The sequence below is a fragment of the Dermacentor albipictus genome, chromosome 1 (assembly GCF_038994185.2).
Source record: "Dermacentor albipictus isolate Rhodes 1998 colony chromosome 1, USDA_Dalb.pri_finalv2, whole genome shotgun sequence".
Classification (NCBI taxonomy): domain Eukaryota; kingdom Metazoa; phylum Arthropoda; class Arachnida; order Ixodida; family Ixodidae; genus Dermacentor; species Dermacentor albipictus.
In genome coordinates this window covers 303,617,741-303,639,353 of record NC_091821.1, presented here as the reverse complement: position 1 = coordinate 303,639,353, position 21,613 = coordinate 303,617,741, and the positions used below count along the sequence as shown (strand labels likewise).

Sequence of the window (21,613 nt, the reverse complement as noted above, 5' to 3'; positions counted from 1 at the left end):
GCAGGGGGCAGACCGCATAGTCGCGCTGTTTGCTGTGGCAGTGTCACATCACTACCATATTTTTTTGTTTATAACTACTAAGTTGCCAATGTAGACGCATAAAGCAAGCTGACCCTTGACATGAGTCATTTAAAAGGAAATCAGTTGGTTGAATGCGCGTTTCAGATAAAAAAGCGGAAACTGCCGACCTTGGCTCTTTCGAGCTTTTTCTTTGCTCTTTTTCTTTCAGTAATCTCAGCTACAATACCCCCCCCCCCCCTACAAACACACACACGCAAATAAAAGCAGTGTTACTGTGCTATGGGTCCGGAAGTGACATCGACTGTTTAGCTTTCCGATACTCGCTCAGATTAATAACAAAAGACATCGCAACTAATTTGTCTACATTCATCCTATACTTTTTTGTCTGCTATGTAGACATACAAGCGCACTGAGACTTATTTTTCATTGTGGCGATCAAAGCAAGAGGTACAATATCAGGATTTAATAAAGTTACAGAGGATCTCGTAGGTCGCGATACAAATTTATTGCAACTTGAAAAAGACGAAAACAAATTGCGTACTGAAACGTACCCCTCAAATACATCTGAAAATGTATGATTGTATATTCTCGAAAGCGTCGAAGTTTTACGACAATACACACGCATGAAATTTCTTTTGTAATGTGCTAGTATATTTTACCTACTGTTTCATGATTCGGATACGTAATCTCAAGCAGAAAAGACGCTAGACACCTATAGGGGCCGCCGCCCGTAAGTCTGGGTGCTAGGAGCTGATTAGCTGCAAATACGACGGCCACGAGCACCCTCTAAATATCTCCAAGTAAAGATGATTCAGTCATCCATGCATGGGTGCCGGATAGATCACCATTTTCCGGAGTGTTGGGCATGCCTCGCAGCTGAGTTCGCTGTGAAAGCTCATTTAAGTGGCTATTGAGCCAACCCGCGCTTCCGCTAGCTCTTCGAAGATATTAATTCGCACTTTATAAGCTTCACGTCCCTCCAGCACCACCTCAGCGATCGACCACTGCTAGCTACCATTCAAATTTAACATAATAAAGTACCAACAGCGGAAATAAATAAACAGACTACGCATTGATAATTGTGATAAAATTGCTACCAACTTTCACTATTTACGGATCATTGCCTTTCGGTCTTCGACGCACGTTATGTCCCCATCTAGTGGAACATTTTCACTGATATGAAAGCCACCAGTTATCTTCACATATATACAGAGTAAAGCTGCCTCCTAGGCCCACCTACATTCGACTGATTTTCATCTTGGAAATCTTATCAGCGGTACCATTCCTCAAAACGGGGACTGCAGCTGCGTGTCGTTTTCACAAATTTACTCTCAAAGTGTCAGCGGCCTTACCAGAGAACTTGGGCCTGATCGAAGCACTTCTGCCAAACAACTTTGTATCAAACATTATCATAAAAATCTAAACACATTTTTTCCCGCGAACTTCGTGAATAATTTTTCTGCAGTGCTCACCCACATTTATTTTCGTCGTTTCCCGTAATATTTCTTGCTTCTGTCTTTGCCTCTGTTCCCTTGAATTTATTGACACTTCATTTTCTTCTCACGGATTTTTTTTCGCACCTTGCTTCTATTTTTGCCTTCTCCTGTTCATTTGTTTTCCTCTTCTTTTACACCTTTTCGCTCTTGCTGAACCGTTGCCTACTGGGTCCTTCCTGAATGGTTTTGCAGTCCTCCCTTCCACTGTTTCGTTCCTTCCGTCCTTCGTTCGCCCTCCTCGTCACTCCACTGCTACTACGCGTTCGCTGGCCTCCTGACTTGTAGTGCATTGCTTTTTCAATGGATTTTCAATCTATACACTTCCTCAGGATGTCCCGTTGAAGCCGCGTCTTCGCGGGCGGCATGTTGTACAATGTCCACACGTGACAAGGAACCATTTTTTGTCATAATTTGTGTAGTTTTTCAATCCCTCGGGCATACTGTTTGTGCTTTTCTTAGCCTCACAACTACAGCCAGCTGAAATCGCGCCCTTTTTTTCAACGGCAGCGCTGAACCCTGCTCAATGCAGCAACGCGGCGAAGCAGACAGCCAGCATTTCTCCTCCGCTATTCGACGGGAGAGCAACGCGCGGCCCACCGCCTATTTCACACAGCGCCTCCCATCGAAGCGCCCCGCATTCTGAATAGTACCCAGCCTTCTAGAACACTGTAACTCCGTGCTCCGCTGCGGCTTGGGAGAAACCCCGGCGAAATCCATGACTGCGGCCAGTGGAACTAGGGCACTGAAATGATGCACTACGATCGAATTTTGTCAAGATACTGCAATCACTGGCGAACCTGCACTGCCGCGGTGGCTCAGTGGTTAATGTGCTCGGTTGGTGGCATGAAAAGACGCGAGTTCGATCCGACGGCAGCGGTTCCATTTCTATGGAGGCGAAGTGCTAGAGGCCCGTTTACTGTGCGATGTCAGTGTACGTCAAAGAACCCTACGTGGTCTATACCCCCTAGAGCCCTGCTTCACAGTATCCCTGATATGCTGAGTCGGGTTTGAGACGTTAAACCACGTAAAATGAGCAGGCAAAGGATCGCGAATTTCCAAAGTGAGCATTATGTGATGATAGCACAAGAAAGTTTAAGAAATGTCTTCTTTGCTACATATAATATGTAGATAGAAGACCGCATTATGCTAAGACATGCTTTCACATAATGCTATTCGCAAATCTTTGCCTATGTGAGCTCATTATAGTGCTCATTTGACAAGGCTTTAAAACTATCCAGATTACTGTGCATCTACACTGAATAGTAAAGGAGTGAATCATGCCCGGTCATGTTCACATAACACCAATCACTAGCAAATGCCTCACGTGACCTCATAAAAAGGACAGCTGACAAGGGCTTTTAAAGTAATTTTGTATGACACGCATCATACCCTGGGTTAGAAAAACAGTGCACTCTGTTGCAATGCGGCAATTTTTTCGCAGTCACTACCGATGCTGGACGTCAGCTCGGGCCAACGTTCGATACGTGTTGGCAGTTCCTGGCCCAGTGATGGCCTAAGGTTGACAGCGTGGTTCCAACATTGGCTGTGCCATTCAGATTGCTTGTCCAATGATGACCTAAAGTTAACAGCGTGGTTCAAATAGTGGTTCTGCCATTCTGACTGCCTGCCAAATGACGGCCTAAGATAAATAGCTTGAATCGAATATTGGCGGTGCCACTGTGACAGAGATCCAAGATTGTTTGCACATGCAACACAGAATATTAGCCCTGCCTTTCAAAAAGACGGGAAATATTGGACCGACATTCGCATTGATTTGCCAACATGGTTTACTAAGCTGGCTTTCTTGGAACAACGCAGGGCTTGAAGCAAGCAAATGTATTAAGCTTAAGTGACGTTTAAAAATGCCAATACAAATTTAAAATATGGAGTTATGCATGTGATAATCACATTGTGATAAACCACAATGTGATTATGAGGCGCATCGTAGGGGCAAGGTGGGGCGGGATTTGTACTAACCACCTGGGTTGTTCCATATCAACTGAATGCGTGGGATGGCAGCCGTTTGTGCACTTCGCCTTCACCGACATGCGCCCCTAAACAGAAAAGCCAATGCACGACGTAGCAAGCAGCAGAAGTCGCATAACGGGCAAACTAGCCGCTGCTTTATTGGTCATGCTTGGTAACATGAGCTTTGCATAAAAAACAACCGAATTGCGCATTTGTCTGCACATTGTATATTTTGCATTACGCTCCACGGCTTCAGAGGATCATATTTCTGAGGAGAATCGAGAATTATAGTGCCACAGAGCTGATGGAACCGTTTTAAATTGCATCGAGATGGAGCGCATATGTATTAGTGAAACTTTGTTTAGCATGCATCGTAAGTTGCAGTGATATTATCATCATGCTTCTATTCCAATATATTTGTTTGTTCGCACATGTGTAGTAAGCTCCTTTGTGAGTGCCCCTAACAGAATGAAAAATTACTTGGAAGCTTGTGCTCGTCCGTGTCAACACCCTCTCGTCGTTGCCTTTCTTTGGCACGGCGCCATTCTCGATTTTTTTTGCCCCTACTTGCATCTCCGTCACGCACCCGCGTGAGCCTGGTCAATACTATCAATCAAGCGCCCAGACAGCTACAAGCTGCTGTGTCGGATTGGCTGCTCTCGCAGGCAGGGGTGAACGCGGTGGGGTTACAATTGTCGCCTCTGTCTACCTCCGTCGCTGCCGCCCGAAGAACGCGGTCGGGCTAGGTTCAGCGGGGGAAAGTGTAGCGTTTAGTGCCGTTTTCTTCATTCACCCTTTCCTTTTACCCTTTCCTTCTGTGCATAGCTAGCACCGACTGGGCACAACACCACCTGAGTGCTTGCAGTCTTGTCCGTTCTTGTCAGCGCACTCCTATCGCGAAAAATGTTCGCTTGCGGTCGTCATTCCTACTGAGAAGCCTACATCTTGAAATACGCAGCAAAGTGAGCACGAATGTTTGTGAGTGTTAGAATTAATTATAAGCGAAACAACAAGCAGAAAAAAAAAGACGGCGCTATTGGCCACAGTCTTCGATGTGGGATGAACTCGGATACACAGAACCGTGGATCTTGCAATGGTGAGTGCATTTGTTTTGCGCATGTTATAAGTTTTATAAGGAGCCAGACGAAGTGAATTAGGAAACAACGCATTAAGTTTTGTGTTTTACAAGTAAGGTTGTTTCAAAGGCCTCAATTTCAGGACACTTTTGTCTTTAAAATTATGTCCAGCTGCTCCCCCAATGCTCTTTGTCTTCACTTTTCAATTCCACGATTTGCGTGTATATTACTGTTGACGTTCTAACATTTCTCATGGTTTCGCTGCGTCTTTAACGTTGAATTTTTCCCTATTCATGCTCAGCACTGCATTGATTTTGGATGGATTAAAGAACAATGTGTGGTGGCGATTGCAACGTTATATTGCGTTTGCCTGCTATAAGCTTGGGCCATTCATGTGTGCACCATAACTATAGGTTGACTAGAAATTTAAAAGTTTTTATGTGCAGCGGTTACATTTCAGATATGATAATACATATTTTCTCAGCAGACTTTTTTAAATGAATACATTTTCATATAACCGCCATATCGTTGTCGAGTTCCCTGAAGTGGAAGAACGCAATTATTGCAGGAACAAGCAGGCGACATAAAATGAAATGGTGGTCTTCACAGCTGGAAAATGGTGCTATCACAGTAGGTTAGCACACAGCCCAAAGAATCTCTGAAATATGCTTTATTTTGTTAATTTCTTGCCTGTGGGAATTTAGGTGCTGCTAAATTGCTCATGTCGACCCATCAACTTTTACTGAGCAGAAAAACTGTGAGCCGAATCGACAATTCTTATGGGATACTTTAGAATGAATGTTATAAACTGCTGCCAAACCAAGCGAAATCACGCGGTATATACAACACTGAAACAGCCCTGCCTAATGTAGATTGCCTGCAATTACATAGTTCTTCTTACTCGTAGCGTTTGAATGGTGCCCGATGTAGAATACGTGTAAATCAGTTTGTGAATTTCACCCAAGTTTAAGGGCTTTGCTTTTATCAAACCAAGCCATTTTTATTTTATAGTGCAAGCATCTCCTCCAAGTAATGGTGAAGTCGCTATGGGAAGTGGTAGAAAATTCAACGACACCACCGCGTTCTCGTGGTCTTCGGGGGCCTGCCCAGCCCGCCGTCCAACAAGCACTGACCAATCTGCCTGCCGATGTCAGCTCCCTGCCCAAAAAGCCTTGGCGAGCTCACTGTGATGGGCACCTTGCCCACTTTCACTCCTGAGGGCGTGGTCTGTAAATAAACTGTTCGAACTTAACCAAGCGTCACCCATCTAGGTCACCGGAATATGCCTGCTTGTGCGAATTTATTCACCAATGAACCGTCGAAATGTGAATTTCAGTATTATTTTATTATTATTTGCAACTACATAGGACTTCTGCTTCTTGACATATCTTTTTGTCGAGCTTTCCTGGCTACTATTGAGGAAAAACATATGGCCACTATTACTATAAAAAATGCCGCTACTAAAAGGTTCGCAGTAAGAATAGCTGTGTACTCTATAGTCGGATACAACTTTAGAAAAAAGGGGGCGTTTACTCCTCCGAGGCGAATGCACACGAGCATCCACCAATGGGCGCGCACTCTGGACCGACGTCATGCGCCGGACGGCCGGTGACTTCGCCGCTTCGGCCATCTGGGCGGGGCCTCCCCTTTTTTCTAAAGTTGTATCCGACTATAGAGCCAGTGTACCGACAATATTCGTCGTCATGAACAGGGCATTGGCTCAAAGCTGGAATCACTAATGGCAACGATATGGCTCAACACTGGTCCTACGCTGGCAGCACAATGGTTCCTGCATTGTCATAACATTGTTCCAATATTGGCTTTAATCCTGGGCCATAATTGGATTGTGTGGCACTTTGCCAATATGCCAATATTTGTTGAAGATTCGTACCAATTTCTGCGAGGATTGGGCCATGCTAGATCAATGCTGGTGTGCTCTGTGGGCAGTTTACCTAGAATGAGCTCATAAGAGTTATAGCCGAACCAGGCTACCAACAGAATTTCGTTTGATATGCATCAGGCCAGGATACAAACGAGTGCCGTGCTTTCGAATACGGCCACGTGATAAGACTCACTAGCGACAACATGAAGCCACATTGTAGCGATAGCCAGACTGGGCTTCAAAAACCATTTCGTTTGATATGCATCAAGCCAGCGTACACAATATGGCAACATGCCCGAAAGTAGTCACGTGACCTCAATCACTAGTGACTTGTCCATGTCAACTCTCTCACTCTCGTATTCGAAGAGAGCTTCTCCATCCGCCTCGTTTGATATGCGTCATGGGTATGTAGAGGTAGTTTCCAGCGCTCTATGTGGTGATCGTGCGTCCCTAATCACTAGTGACTTGGTCATGTGACCTCATCATGGTGGTAGCTGAGCCGGGCTTCGAAAACCATTTCGTTTGATATGCATCATCCCTGGGTAGAAGAGCACTGCACTCGACTGAACATTGGTCACGTGACCACTTCACTAGTGATCATCCAATGTGGACTGATTCAGTCATAGCCAGACTGGGCTTGAAAAACCATTTCGTTTGATATGCATCAAGCCAGGGTGCACAATATGGCAGCATGCCCGAAAGTAGTCACGTGACCTGAATCACTAGTGATTTGTCCGTGTCAACTCTCTCACTCTCGTATTCGAAGAGAGCTTCTTCATCCGCGTCGTTTGATATGCGTCATGGGTATGTAGAGATAGTTTCCAGCGCTCTATGTGGTGATCGTGCGTCCCTAATCACTAGTGACTTGGTCACGTGACCTCATCATGGTGGTAGCTGAGCCGGGCTTCGAAAACCATTTCGTTTGATATGCATCATCCCTGGGTAGAAGAGCACTGCAACTCGACTGAACATTGGTCACGTGACCACGTCACTAGAGATCATCCAAAGTGGACTCATTTAGTCATAGCCAGACTGGGCTTGAAAAACGATTTCGTTTGATATGCATCAAGCCAGGGTGCACAATATGGCAGCATGCCCGAAAGTAGTCACGTGACCTGAATCACTACTGAATTGTCCGTGTCGACTCTCTCACCCTCGTATTCGAAGAGAGCTTCTCCATCCGCGTCGTTTGATATGCGTCATGGGTATGTAGAGGTAGTTTCCAGCGCTCTATGTGGTGATCGTGCGTCCCTAATCACTAGCGACTTGGTCATGTGACCTCATCATGGTGGTAGCTGAGCCGGGCTTCGAAAACCATTTCGTTTGATATGCATCATCCCTGGGTAGAAGAGCACTGCACTCGACTGAACATTGGTCACGTGACCACGTCACTAGTGATCATCCAATGTGGACTCATTTAGTCATAGCCAGACTGGGCTTCAAAAACCATTTCGTTTGATATGCATCGAGCCAGGGTACACAATATGGCAACATGCCCGAAAGTAGTCACGTGACCTGAATCACTAGTGATTTGTCCGTGTCAACTCTCTCACTCTCGTATTCGAAGAGAGCTTCTCCATCCGCCTCGTTTGATATGCGTCATGGGTATGTAGAGGTAGTTTCCAGCGCTCTATGTGGTGATCGTGCGTCCCTAATCACTAGTGACTTGGTCATGTGACCTCATCATGGTGGTAGCTGAGCCGGGCTTCGGAAACCATTTCGTTTGATATGCATCATCCCTGGGTAGAAGAGCACTGCACTCGACTGAACATTGGTCACGTGACCACGTCACTAGTGATCATCCAATGTGGACTCATCTAGTCATAGCCAGACTGGGCTTCAAAAACCATTTCGTTTGATATGCATCGAGCCAGGGTACACAATATGGCAACATGCCCGAAAGTAGTCACGTGACCTGAATCACTAGTGACTTGTCCGTGTCAACTCTCCCACTCTCGTATTCGAAGAGAGCTTCTCCATCCGCGTCGTTTGATATGCGTCATGGGTATGTAGAGGTAGTTTCCAGCGCTCTATATGGTGATCGTGCGTCCCTAATCACTAGCGACTTGGTCACGTGACCTCATCATGGTGGTAGCTGAGCCGGGCTTCGAAAACCATTTCGTTTGATATGCATCATCCCTGGGTAGAAGAGCACTGCACTCGACTGAACATTGGTCACGTGAACACCTCACTAGTGATCATGCAATGTGGACTCATTTAGTCATAGCCAGACTAGGCTTCAAAAACCTATTCGTTTGATATGCATCGAGCCAGGGTGCACAATATGGCAGCATGCCCGAAAGTAGTCACGTGACCTGAATCACTAGTGATTTGTCCGTGTCAACTCTCTCACTCTCGTATTCGAAGAGAGCTTCTCCATCCGCGTCGTTTGATATGTGTCATGGGTATGTAGAGGTAGTTTCCAGTGCTCTATATGGTGATCGTGAGTTCCTAATCACTAGTGACTTGGTCACGTGACCTCATCATGGTGGTAGCTGAGCCGGGCTTCGGAAACCATTTCGTTTGATATGCATCATCCCTGGGTAGAAGATCACTGCAACTCGACTGAACATTGGTCACGTGACCACGTCACTAGTGATCATCCAATGTGGACTCATTTAGTCATAGCCAGACTGGGCTTCAAAAACCATTTCGTTTGATATGCATCGAGCCAGGGTACACAATATGGCAACATGCCCGAAAGTAGTCACGTGACCTGAATCACTAGTGACTTGTCCATGTCAACTCTCTCACTCTCGTATTCGAAGAGAGCTTCTCCATCCGCGTCGTTTGATATGCGTCATGGGTATGTAGAGGTAGTTTCCAGCGCTCTATATGGTGATCGTGCGTCCCTAATCACTAGTGACTTGGTCATGTGACCTCATCATGGTGGTAGCTGAGCCGGGCTTCGGAAACCATTTCGTTTGATATGCATCATCCCTGGGTAGAAGAGCACTGCACTCGACTGAACATTGGTCACGTGACCACCTCACTAGTGATCATCCAATCTGGACTGATTTAGTCATAGCCAGACTGGGCTTGAAAAACCATTTCGTTTGATATGCATCAAGCCAGGGTGCACATTATGGCAGCATGCCCGAAAGAAGTCACGTGACCTGAATCACTACTGAATTGTCCGTGTCAACTCTCTCACTCTCGTATTCGAAGAGAGCTTCATCATCCGCGTCGTTTGATATGCGTGATGGGTATGTAGAGATAGTTTCCACCGCGCGTTGCGATGGTCATGCGTCCCTAACCACTAGTGACATGCTCATGTAACCTCATCATGGTGGTGGCAGAGCCGGGCTTCGAAAACCATTTCGTTTGATATGCATCATCCCTGGTTACAAGAGCAGTGCACTCGACTGAACTTGTATCGGTTAACATACACGAAGCCAGGGTACGAAATAAGGCAGCATGTAAGAACGTGGTCGTGTGACTAGAATTTATAGCGACTTGGTCATATAACCTTGTCATGCTCAGAGCTAAGCAGGGCGTTCACCCCAGTCGTTTCACATGTGTCGTGTCTTCGGAGCAAAAAAAAAAAAAACACCTCCTGAATGTGGTCTCGTGAGAGGAATCAGTAGTGAGTCCATGTGAGATCATTTAGTCATAGCGAAACTGGGCTTCGAAAAGCGTTTCCTGGATGTGCATGATGCTTGAATTGCGAATCGCTGCATATTTAAACCGTTTGCATCAAATTGAGTTGAATTCTGCAATAAAGCTGCTGAAACAGACCTCCTGCAAAACCCTGAAGCCACACTGCGAGCTGTCTTCCTGATGGGGGGTACGGTCACTTCCCGGAACAGCACTTTCTCCCAGAATTCCTAGCGAGTGTTGCCGAGGAGCGAACTCCGGTCGACGCTCCGACGTTGCAACTCATATTGAGCGCGGTAGTACTTACATGCCGCACTCGGGACATCTGCCATTCAAATATTCTGCCATGTAGCAGCACCGTAACCAAGTAATGTTACTGTTACGTGCTTCTGACAAAGACTCTAAATAACTCTGAAGGAGCGCAGTTCCGTGTAATATACGTTCTCTGCGTTAGGGCACTGTAGCACTGGCTGGCCGGTGTGGCGGTCCCTGCAATGCATCACAAAAGCTCGTGAGGAACCTGGCTATAAAGTATCATCACAGAACACCTATATATGGCATCATGCAGTCGAAAGATTAGCTACGCGTAGTAGATGCACATCAAACGCAAAGACTAAGTATACTTACGAGAAGCAAAAGCCCGAAAAATAAGCGATCCACCGCTTCGTGCACTCCGAGCCTGCCATATGCCATATTATGCCGCCAAAAAGGCCGAATGTGACATCACGGACGTAAAAAAACAAAGACCGGATGTGGCGTCCCGGACGTGACGTTTGGGTGAACCTAACGCTTGCGCTGCGTTCACCGGGTGAACGCAGACACTTTCATTTTCAACAGTGTATTGCGTAATAAATAATTAAATAAACATCATTAACATTGCCCGACGGCAGGATTTGAACACAGGGACTTTAGCACAAAAGCCTGATATTGAAACTATTAGGCCACGGACGCATGTATCGGCAAGCGAATGAAGCGCCCTTATGAATTTATCGCGGGCATGCCAGTGCCTTGAGACGCTTGGCGCGTTTCGATTTGGCCACCTGGACAAGCTCAATCATTGCAATTAATAGCAATTGTACGCGTTTCCAGCGTTTTCTGCACTTCGAAAAATACAGAGTGCGCTGAAATATACGACAATAACATTTATACATCGTAATATACAAAAGCCACAAGAACGTTTGAATCCACAAGCACGAAGATCGGACAAATCCATGTACTTCCCCTACTTCCCGGACTTCCCGTCATTCCCTCCCAGACTCCCAGTCCAGTTGCACCGCTACAAGATACTTTTCAGTTGTAAAACTCCGCCTGGGAGCGGCGCGAGAACGTGACCCTCTGCCGCCTCCTTTCGCGAGGTGGCGCTGCCGCCACGGAAAGCAGACCGTTGTATGTGGCCTTTTTGGAGATTACAGAGTTTGTATAGGTGTTCTGTGATTACAGGAGCATACGACAACGTAGACCGCAGCATATGTGGGATATTCTGGAAGGGGAAGTCTTAGGTAACGATTGTATACAACTTTTGAGAGAGATTTACCTAGAAAATACTGTTTGCGTTGAATGGGAAGGGATGAGGAGCGCGGAGAAAGTTCATATCAACAAGGGACTGAGGCAGGGGTGCCCTTTATCCCCGCTGCTGTTTATGATGTACATGGTGAGGATGGAGAGAGCGCTAGAAGGAAGTAATCATCATCATCAGCCTGGTTACGCCCACTGCAGGGCAAAGGCCTCTCCCATATTTCTCCAACAACCCCGGTCATGTACTAATTGGGGCCACGCCGTCCCTGCAAACTTCTTAATCTCATCCACCCACCTAACTTTCTGCCGCCCCCTGCTACGCTTCCCTTCCCTTGGGATCCAGTCCGTAACCCTTAATGACCATCGGTTATCTTCCCTCCTCATTACATAACACATACATTACATACATTCCTGTACATTACATGTCCTGCCCATGCCCATTTCTTTTTCTTGATTTCAACTAAGATGTCATTAACTCGCATTTGTTCCCTCACCCAATCTGTTCTTTTCTTATCCCTTAACGTTACACCTATCATTCTTCTTTCCATAGCTCGTTGCGTCGTCCTCAATTTGAGTAGAACTCTTTTCGTTAGCCTCCCTGCAGGTTTCTGCCCCGTAGGTGAGTACTGGTAAGACACAGCTATTATATACTTTTCTCTTGAGGGATAATGGTAACCTGCTGTTCATGATCTGAGAATGCCTGCCAAACGCACCCCAGCCCATTCTTATCCTCCTGATTATTTCCGTCTCATGATCCGGATCCGCCGTCACTACCTGCCCCAAGTATAGTGTATTCCCTTACGACTTCCAGTACCTCGCTGCCTATTGTAAATTGCTGTTCTCTTCCGAGACTGTTAAACATTACTTTAGTTTTCTGCAGATTAATTTTTAGACCCACTCTTCTGCTTTGCCTCTCCAGGTCAGTGAGCATGCATTGCAATTGGTCCCCTGAGTTACTAAGCAAGGCAATATCATCTGCAGCGAATCGCAAGTTACTAAGGTACTCTCCATTAACTTTTATCCCCAATTCTTCCCAATCCAGGTCTCTGAATACCTCCTGTAAACATGCTGTGAATAGCATTGGAGAGATCGTATCTCCCTGCCTAACGCCTTTCTTTATTGGGATTTTGTTGCTTGCTTTATGGAGGACTACGGTGGCTGTGGAGCCGCTATTAGCCCCGAGAACGAACACGAGCGGCGCTGCGAGCGCCGCTCACGTGACGTCAGGGCACGGACTCGCGCCTGTCGTCTGCTACAATTCGTGCGTTGTACGGGCGCTTTCTGCGGTGTTTTCGTTTGTTCGCCCTTTGTTCTCTCTGCTTGTATACTTATGGTGGTCGTCTCAAATATATTTTTATGACGTCTTCCTTTGCGAACATTTATTCAAAGAGCTAATTTCTCAGACAACAATGCAGCTCTCGAAGGCAACGCTACAGTGCCAGCCGAAGCGACGCAGACCAGCCCATTGCGGGTTTTTCATACGCGGATAGACAATCGCAAAAGCATAGCCTATAGGAATCCAGTTATGATACCATACCTGCCGCGGTGCAACAAGTATGTCACAAAACTGGCTATATATGACTTCTACAGCAGTTACGTTGATTTTATTCCGCTAAAACAGGTTTGCTCACAACGAGTAGTTCACCGGTATAATATCGAATTTTTGCATTTCCTCACAGAAACGCTTGGCAGTAGCACGGTGACTTAACTAATACTGGAGCTTAGATTCTACACGCCTCACTTGCTTCTTTAACTGCTTGTCAACATTAGGCGGTTCTTCACGTGTTTATTTTTTTTAAGCGGCGGAAATTTGAAGTAATGTTAATGAAGGCTTACAGCTATTTACAGAGTACAAATAGGAATGTACCAATATATATTCCCTTTTCTGTGCTACACGTTCAACTCACCTCTTTAGAGCGCGTTTGTTAATGATTAATAATGCATGTTATGTTCCTCTTTTTTTTGTCTATGTTACCAAGTGTATATCATTTATTTATTTCAATGCCGCAGTGTGTTTTGCATTGTTATCGTGGAAATATTTCACTGTGCTTTCATATATAGTATAACTGCAATGTTTTATGGCCACTTTATAAATGTAATTTATATGGCGCTTGATGTGTTACCCCATGCAGCCATATTGTACCTAAGAGGGTGAGATTACCTCAAGCCGCGTCTGTGCGGCTTTTTCCCCTCATCCACCTCCATTTACCACTCCTCTGTACATGTGTTGTGTGTAAATGGAAATTAATAAATCAAATCAAACTCACTTGAGAAATTTACTGGTGCTTGTTGCTTGAGGAATATACATGACGAATCTGTTTGGCAAACTGACACAGGCTGCTCGGCCCAATTTTTTTAGTGAAGTATGCCTGCTGGACCGCATAGCTGCAGCCAGAAAGCAGTCGAAGCGTCAATGACTAGTAGTATGGGACATATTGAAGATATCGAAATTCCCCCTGTGGAGGGTCAGAAATCAAGTGAAAGTATATGCAAGGCTTGTGGTGCTTTCTTTATGAATGTTTGCGATTGGATTGGAGCAAACTTAAATTAGCCTGCAAGGTTCAATTAGCCTGCTGGATCGAGACATGGTGAGACAAAAGGTGCTTGAATTTTCCTTTTGTAGGCAATCTAAGCTGCGTAGTAGTAGCTCAAGAATACTTTAGCCATTCCAGTTGGCGCTGTAAAAAAATGCTTTATGGTTTTAATTCGAAGTTGAAGTGAACTGATGGGTTTCGCGAACATAGCGTGCCTCGCCATACAGACAGTCTATTGCTACCGTTACGTGATCAGGGGTGTGCCATATTGTCGATAAAGAAGTATTTAAATGAATGGAAAATGTAGAGAGGTCGGCCGGATAATGGAGCATCTGGCCTGCTACTCTACGTAAGGGAAGGGGAAGAGGGGAAGAAAAAGGGTCACAATGGGGGATGATAATGGGAGGAACGAGGTGAATGACACATTACACAACTGGTATCACAGGCGTGAGTCCAGGCCCGTGTCACCTAGGAAACGTGAAAGTGCACGCATTGTCTCTGTCGTCTGCCAACTCTGTGGCCACGCGCCTAGCAAGAGGTCCTCCGACAGTGGTCCATTGTGTAAATGTCTCAATGTATCTGCCAATTTCAGTCTTTCTCGCGCATACTCAGGGTACACCACGAGCACATGTTCTATAGTCTCTACAGCGCCACATATTGTCGATAAAGGCTACTGAGGGCCACTATGATACATTTCATCACTTTCAATTGAGTGGCTGTTGATCTAAACAACGAAACTTTTCTCTCAGGTGATTGCTACTATGGTGTTTGTGAATTAACTATGTAAATACTCTACATGACACGCCGTCGTGTTAGCAGCCATGAGCAATTCGTTTTTTGGAGGCCTGTTTAAGAGGGGGATGAAAGTAGCAGCAAACATTTTCATAAGAAATGCGCGCCTAACAATTTTTTTACGCATTAATGAATGGCCATATTTGAATAGAACAACACACCAGAGTAATAGGAATCATGATGACAGCTTCGCTGGGCAGTGTCTTTCTAACATCGGATAACATGTTGACGCCAAGTACCAAACTTTTCTTCCACGTAAAATGCAATACCTCTCATAGCTAAATACTAAAGGAATGTTAAGTGTTTAGCGAAGCATCATACACAACTTCGCGCGTTGAATTTGCAGATATTCTTTTTTAGTCAAAATTTACCGATAGACACGGCGCATATATGCATTGCAAAAACTTGTAGACCCCTTTAACGCTACTTAGCTTGCGATATCCAAGTCGCAAAGTTTCTCGACTCACACGCTTTTGAAGAAGAAACTGTGGTTAAGGTATTGCAGCTGAAAGAAGCCGACTTATTCTTCAATACGTACGGCTCGAGCCACCTATACCCCAAGCATACACGAAGGGAACGAGCGCGCGCGGCAGCCGAGCGAGCCGGAGCGAGCGGCGTCCTGGCCGTGACGTCACTCGCGAGAGGGCGCCATTCCTCTTTCTCGGTGCTAATAGATATCTTTCAGTATTTTTACGTACGGCTCGTCTACACCCTGATTCCGTAATGCCTCCACGACTGCTGAGGTTTCGACAGAATCAAACGCTTTCTCGTAATCAATGAAAGCTATATATAAGGGTTGGTTATATTCCGCACATTTCTCTATCACCTGATTGATAGTGTGAATATGATCTATTGTTGAGTAGCCCTTACGGAATCCTGCCTGGTCCTTTGCTTGACAGAAGTCTAAGGTGTTCCTGATTCTATTTGCGATTATCTTAGTAAATAGTTTGTAGGCAACGGACAGTAAGCTGATCGGTCTATAATTTTTCAAGTCTTTGGCGTCTCCTTTCTTATGAATTAGGATTATGTTAGCGTTCTTCCAAGATTCCGGTACGCTCGAGGTCATGAGGCATTGCGTATACAGGGTGGCCAGTTTCTCTAGAACAATCTGTCCACCATCCTTCAACAAATCTGCTGTTACCTGATCCTCCCCAGCTGCCTTCCCCCTTTGCATATCTCCCAAGGCTTTCTTTACTTCTTCCGGTGTTACCTTTGGGATTTCGAATTCCTCTAGACTATTTTCCCTTCCATTATCGTCGGGGCTGCCACTGGTACTGTATAAATCTCTATAGAACTCCTCAGCCACTTGAACTATCTCATCCATATTAGTAATGACATTGCCGGCTTTGTCTCTTAACGCATACATCTGATTCTTGCCGATTCCTAGTTTCTTCTTCACTGTTTTTAGGCTTCCTCCGTTCCTGAGAGCATGTTCAATTCTATCCATATTATACTTCCTTATGTCAGCTGTCTTACGCTTGTTGATTAACTTCGAAAGTTCTGCCAGTTCTATTCTAGCTGTAGGGTTAGAGGCTTTCATACATTGGCAATACATTGGTTGGCAATACATTTCATACATTGGTTTCTTGATCAGATCTTTCGTCTCCTGCGATAGTTTGCTGGTATCCTGCCTAATGGAGTTACCACCGACTTCCATTGCACACTCCTTAATGATGCCCACAAGATTCCCGTTCATTGTTTCAACACTAAGGTCCTCTTCCTGAGTTAAAGCTGAATACCTGTTCTGTAGCTTGATCTGGAATTCTTCTATTTTCCCTCTTACCGCTAACTCATTAATCGGCTTCTTATGTACTAGTTTCTTCCGTTCCCTCCTCAGGTCTAGGTTAATTCGAGTTCTTACCATCCTGTGGTCACTGCAGCGCACTTTGCCGAGCACGTCCACATCTTGTATGATGCCAGGGTTAGCGCAGAGTATGAAGTCTATTTCATTTCTAGTCTCGCCGTTCGGGCTCCTCCACGTCCACTTTCGGCTATCTCGCTTGCGGAAGAAGGTATTCATGATCCTCATATTATTCTGTTCCGCAAACTCTACTAATAGCTCTCCCCTGCTATTCCTAGCGCCTATGCCATATTCCCCCACTGCCTTGTCTCCAGCCTGCTTCTTGCCTACCTTGGCGTTAAAGTCGCCCTTTAGTATAGTGTATTTAGTTTTCACTCTACCCATCGCCGATTCCACGTCTTCATAGAAGCTTTCGACTTCCTGGTCATCATGGCTGGATGTAGGGGCGTAGACTTGTACAATCTTCATTTTGTACCTCTTATTAAGTTTCACAGCAAGACCTGCCACTCTCTCGTTAATGCTATAAAATTCCTGTATGTTACCAGCTATATTCTTATTAATCAGGAATCCGACTCCCAGTTCTCTTCTCTCCGCTAAGCCCCTGTAGCACAGGACGCACCCGCTTTTTAGCACTGTATATGCTTCTTTTGGCCTTCTAACTTCACTGAGCCCTATTATATCCCATTTAGTGCCCTCTAATTCCTCCAATAGCACTGCTAGACTCGCCTCACTAGATAACGTTCTAGCGTTAAACGTTGCCAGGTTCATATTCCATTGGCGGCCTGTCCGGAGCCAGTGATTCTTAGCACCCTCTGCTGCGTTGCAGGTCTGACCGCCGCCATGGTCAGTTGCTTCGCAGCTGCTGGGGACTGAGGGCCGGGGTTTGATTGTTGTGTTCATACAGGAGGTTGTGGCCAATTACTGCACCAGGGTGGCCAATCCTGCTCTGGTGAGGGAGTGCGTTACCGGTTCTGGTCACCGGGATCAGGCCACACTCCAGGCCTGTTTGTGCAATTTTATCAACACGCGGATTTTTTTTTTTAATCCGGTGTAAAATTGCCGGCACCGGGATTCTAACCACGGACCTCTTGCACGCGAGGCGGGTGTTCTACCTCTACGCCACCGCTGCACTTTTAGAAGGAAGGAAGTCAGAAGGAAGTAATATCGGGTTTAATCTCTCATACAAACAGGCAGGTACAGTAATAGAGCAGCAACTCCCAGGTTTATTTTATGCGGACGACATTGTGTTGCTCGCAAACAAGCAAAGTGATTTGCAACGTCTGGCTAATATCTGTGGACAGGAAGGCAACAATTTAGGTTTGAAATTTAGTGTTAGAAAATCAGGTGTTATTGTATTCAATGAAAACAGTGAACAGACAGTGGAGATACAGGGCCAAGAAATACCTCGGGTAACAGAATATAAATACCTTGGTATATGGATAAACGAAGGCAACGGATATATGGAAACACAGGAAAAAAACCATAACAGTCAAGGGGAAGAGAAATGCAGCCATAATGAAGCACAGAGCGCTATGGGGATACAATAGGTACGAGGTCCTCCGAGGTATGTGAAAAGGGGTAATGGTTCCAGGACTTACTTTTGGAAATGCGGTTATTTGCTTTAAATCAGGGGTACAATCAGGACTCGACGGGAACCAAAGGTCAGTGGGTCGCCTCGCATTGGGCGCTCACGGGAAGACTATATTGACACGTGTACTTATCTTTATCGGGCAACCACGTTTCGCCGCTTAACAACTGTAATCGCAGAGCGAGGGACGCGCCTGCATGTATCCGACGTTTCTGGAAAGTTATGGACGCTTCTATCCGCGTGTCAGTTGTCGCCGAACCTTGTGTTATCAGATTTCATTGCGTGACACGAATGGTGTAGAACGTTGTGGAAGACACGCGGGTCCCATCAGTTAATCTGGAACATTCGACGACTGATCTATAAAAGCCGACGCGCTTGACCCGCTGATCAGATTTTCGACGATCGCCGAGCGTGTTCGCCGCTGTCGTTGTGCTATAAGTGTAGCCTGTTTTGAGGGCACAGGTTCGCCCAATAAAAGTTAGTTTTGTCGTTCACAGTATTGCTACTGTGTTATTCACCGTCACTACCACGTGACATCTTGTGGAGGTGCTTGTGCGTTCATGTACCGAACGCCCCCGCAAAGCCGCGATCCAAGTCCGAAGCACGAGGACAAAACCAACGTCGCCCAAGACCAGCGAGCTAGCCGCCGGCTGCAAGGACTGCCCCCAGAGCACGGACTCCTACCTGAGACGAGCAGGAAGATTGCCACCAAGTCCTCCCCAATGGCAGCCCCAGCATCCCCCGTCGTGCTGCAGCAGCCCAGGGAGCCCCCCACGTTCCGCGGTTCAACATTCGAGGACCCGGAAACCTGGCTCGAGACGTACGAGAGGGTCGCTGCATTTAACAGCTGGAACAGCGACGACAAACTGCGACATGTCTTCTTCGCATTGGAAGACGCTGCCAGGACGTGGTTCGAGAACAGAGAAACCACGTTAACGACCTGGGACCTTTTCCGAAGCGCCTTCCTGAAGACATTCACAAGCGTCGTACGCCGAGAACGAGCCCAAGCACTACTGGAAACCCGAGTGCAGCTGCCCAACGAGACCACGGCGATTTTTACAGAAGAAATGAGCCGCCTATTCCGCCACGCCGAGCCGGAAATGTCCGAGGAAAAGAAAGTCCGGCTACTAATGCGTGGTGTTGAGGAACTTTTCGCCGGCATGGTACGAAACCCACCGAAGACTGTCGACGAGTTTCTTCGCGAGGCCATTAGCATCGAGAAGACACTCGAGATGCGAAACCGGCAATTCGACCGCCGCACCAACGCTACAAACTATGCCGGAGTTCAATCACTGGCCTCCGAAGACCTGCGCGAGGCTATCAGGGCAGTCGTACGAGAGGAGCTTCAGAAGATCTTCCCGTCGTCGCAGCCTCAAGTGGCCTCGATCGCTGACATCGTCAAAGATGAGGTGCAGAGGTCGCTTGGAGTTCCGGAGGTGCAACCTCAATTACCGCAACCCCAACCCGAAGCGATGACCTACGCCGCCGTCGTACGCCGTCAAGGCCCACCTCAGCGACCGCGCCAGGGCCCTGTAACGCCGCAATTCCGTCGACCGCCGCCGCCGACAGCGCGCCCACCCGTCGCCCAGCGGAGCTACCCGAGGAAGACCGACGTTTGGCGCGCTCCTGACCACCGCCCGCTCTGCTACCACTGCGGGGAAGCGGGTCACGTTTACCGCCGATGCCCATACCGCGACATGGGACTGAGAGGGTTCGCCGTCAACGCGCCGCGTCCAAAGCTTGGAGAGCGCCCACGTGACATCGCCGACTACCTCGCCGCTACTCAATGGAGCCCTCGACGACCGTCCCGTTCGCCGTCACCAGGCCGCTACCTGTCGCCGCAGCGCCGACCATACACCGGCCCAGCGCGGGGCCGCTCTGCGAGCCCATATCCTGAAAACTAAAAGCAGCAACCGATGGAGGTGCGGTTGCTGTTCGTCGAACTGACGAAGATCCTCCGCCGTCGACGAACATGACGAAGAAATCATCTCGACGACCTAATGACGACACGCCGCCGTCCCGAAGAAGTCGCGAAGCCAAGACTACACCGACGAAAGACGACTTGACGACGCAACGTTCCAGCTTCAGTTCAACACGACGCAGCCGTGATCCGACGCCAAGACCCAACTGCAACGCCAGACAAAGAACCACCGACCTCGACGTACTTCTAGACGGCCACGCAGTCACTGCCTTAGTCGACACAGGGGCCGATTACTCTGTAATGAGTGGACACATCGCCGCCCAGTTAAAGAAGGTTAAGACTGCATGGGAGGGTCCCCAAATTCGGACCGCTGGAGGACACCTCATTACGCCGACTGGAATCTGCATGGCAAGAATTCCCGTTCATGACCGTACTTACCCTGCCACCTTCGTTATCCTGCAACAGTGTTCGCGAGACGTCATTCTCGGCATGGACTTCCTGAACCAACACGGCGCAATCATTGACCTGAAGTCGAAGTCCATAACGCTGTCGGAAGATCGAGCGATACCACCGGAGAGCTCTAGTAGTCACCGTGCCTTAAGTGTGCTCGAAAGTCAAGTCAGCATCCCGCCTCGCTCCAGCATTGTCATTTCCGTAGGCACCAAAACGCCTGCCGACGTAGAAGGCGTCATCGAGGGTGACCAACGTCTACTGCTAGACCGTGCAATTTGCGTCGCAAGAGGGATCGCTCGACTGCATGGAGGGAAAACTGAAGTGTTGCTGACAAACTTCAGCCAAAACGCCTGCCGACGTAGAAGGCGTCATCGAGGGTGACCAACGTCTACTGCTAGACCGTGCAATTTGCGTCGCAAGAGGGATCGCTCGACTGCATGGAGGGAAAACTGAAGTGTTGCTGACAAACTTCAGCCAGGAGTTCAAGCACATCAACAAGGGCACGACGATCGCGTACATCGAAGAAATTCTGGAAACCAGTAATGCGTTTGTCCTCTCGGATTCCGCCGCATCTACCCCGACGACCATGGTTCCCGAACCAGACTACGACATTAACCCAAGTCTCTCCGTGAATAAGCAACAGCAGCTCAAAAGTCTGCTCCAACGATACAAAGGCTGCTTTTCGACGTCTTCGAGGATTCCACAAACACCAGTCGCCAAGCATCGCATAATAACCGAGGAAAGCGCTCGACCACTCCGCCAGAGCCCTTACCGAGTTTCGCCGCGAGAACGTGAAGCTATAAGACAACAAGTCGACGAGATGCTGCGCGACGACATCATCCAGCCGTCGAAAAGCCCCTGGGCATCCCCTGTTGTCTTGGTGAAGAAAAAGGACGGCACCCTACGTTTCTGCGTCGATCGACTGAACAAAATCACAAAGAAGGATGTATACCCCCTACCACGGATAGA

The 21,613-nt window shown here is 47.2% G+C and overlaps 2 protein-coding genes across 6 annotated transcripts in view; one reads left to right on the top strand and one right to left on the bottom strand.

Moving 5' to 3' along the window:
• The window catches only part of LOC139054479 (uncharacterized), a 40,112-nt gene extending 29,261 nt beyond the window's left edge, over positions 1–10,851 (bottom strand). Inside the window, exons 1-2 of the transcript XR_011511270.1 lie at positions 10,668–10,851; positions 10,348–10,529 (exon numbers count right to left, since the gene is read on the bottom strand). The gene's annotated coding sequence lies outside the window, so the exon portion shown is untranslated. The remainder of the gene's footprint in view (positions 1–10,347; positions 10,530–10,667) is intronic.
• The window catches only part of LOC139054482 (uncharacterized), a 100,332-nt gene that overhangs the window by 41,501 nt on the left and 37,218 nt on the right, over positions 1–21,613 (top strand). The gene's annotated exons all lie outside the window — the stretch shown is intronic.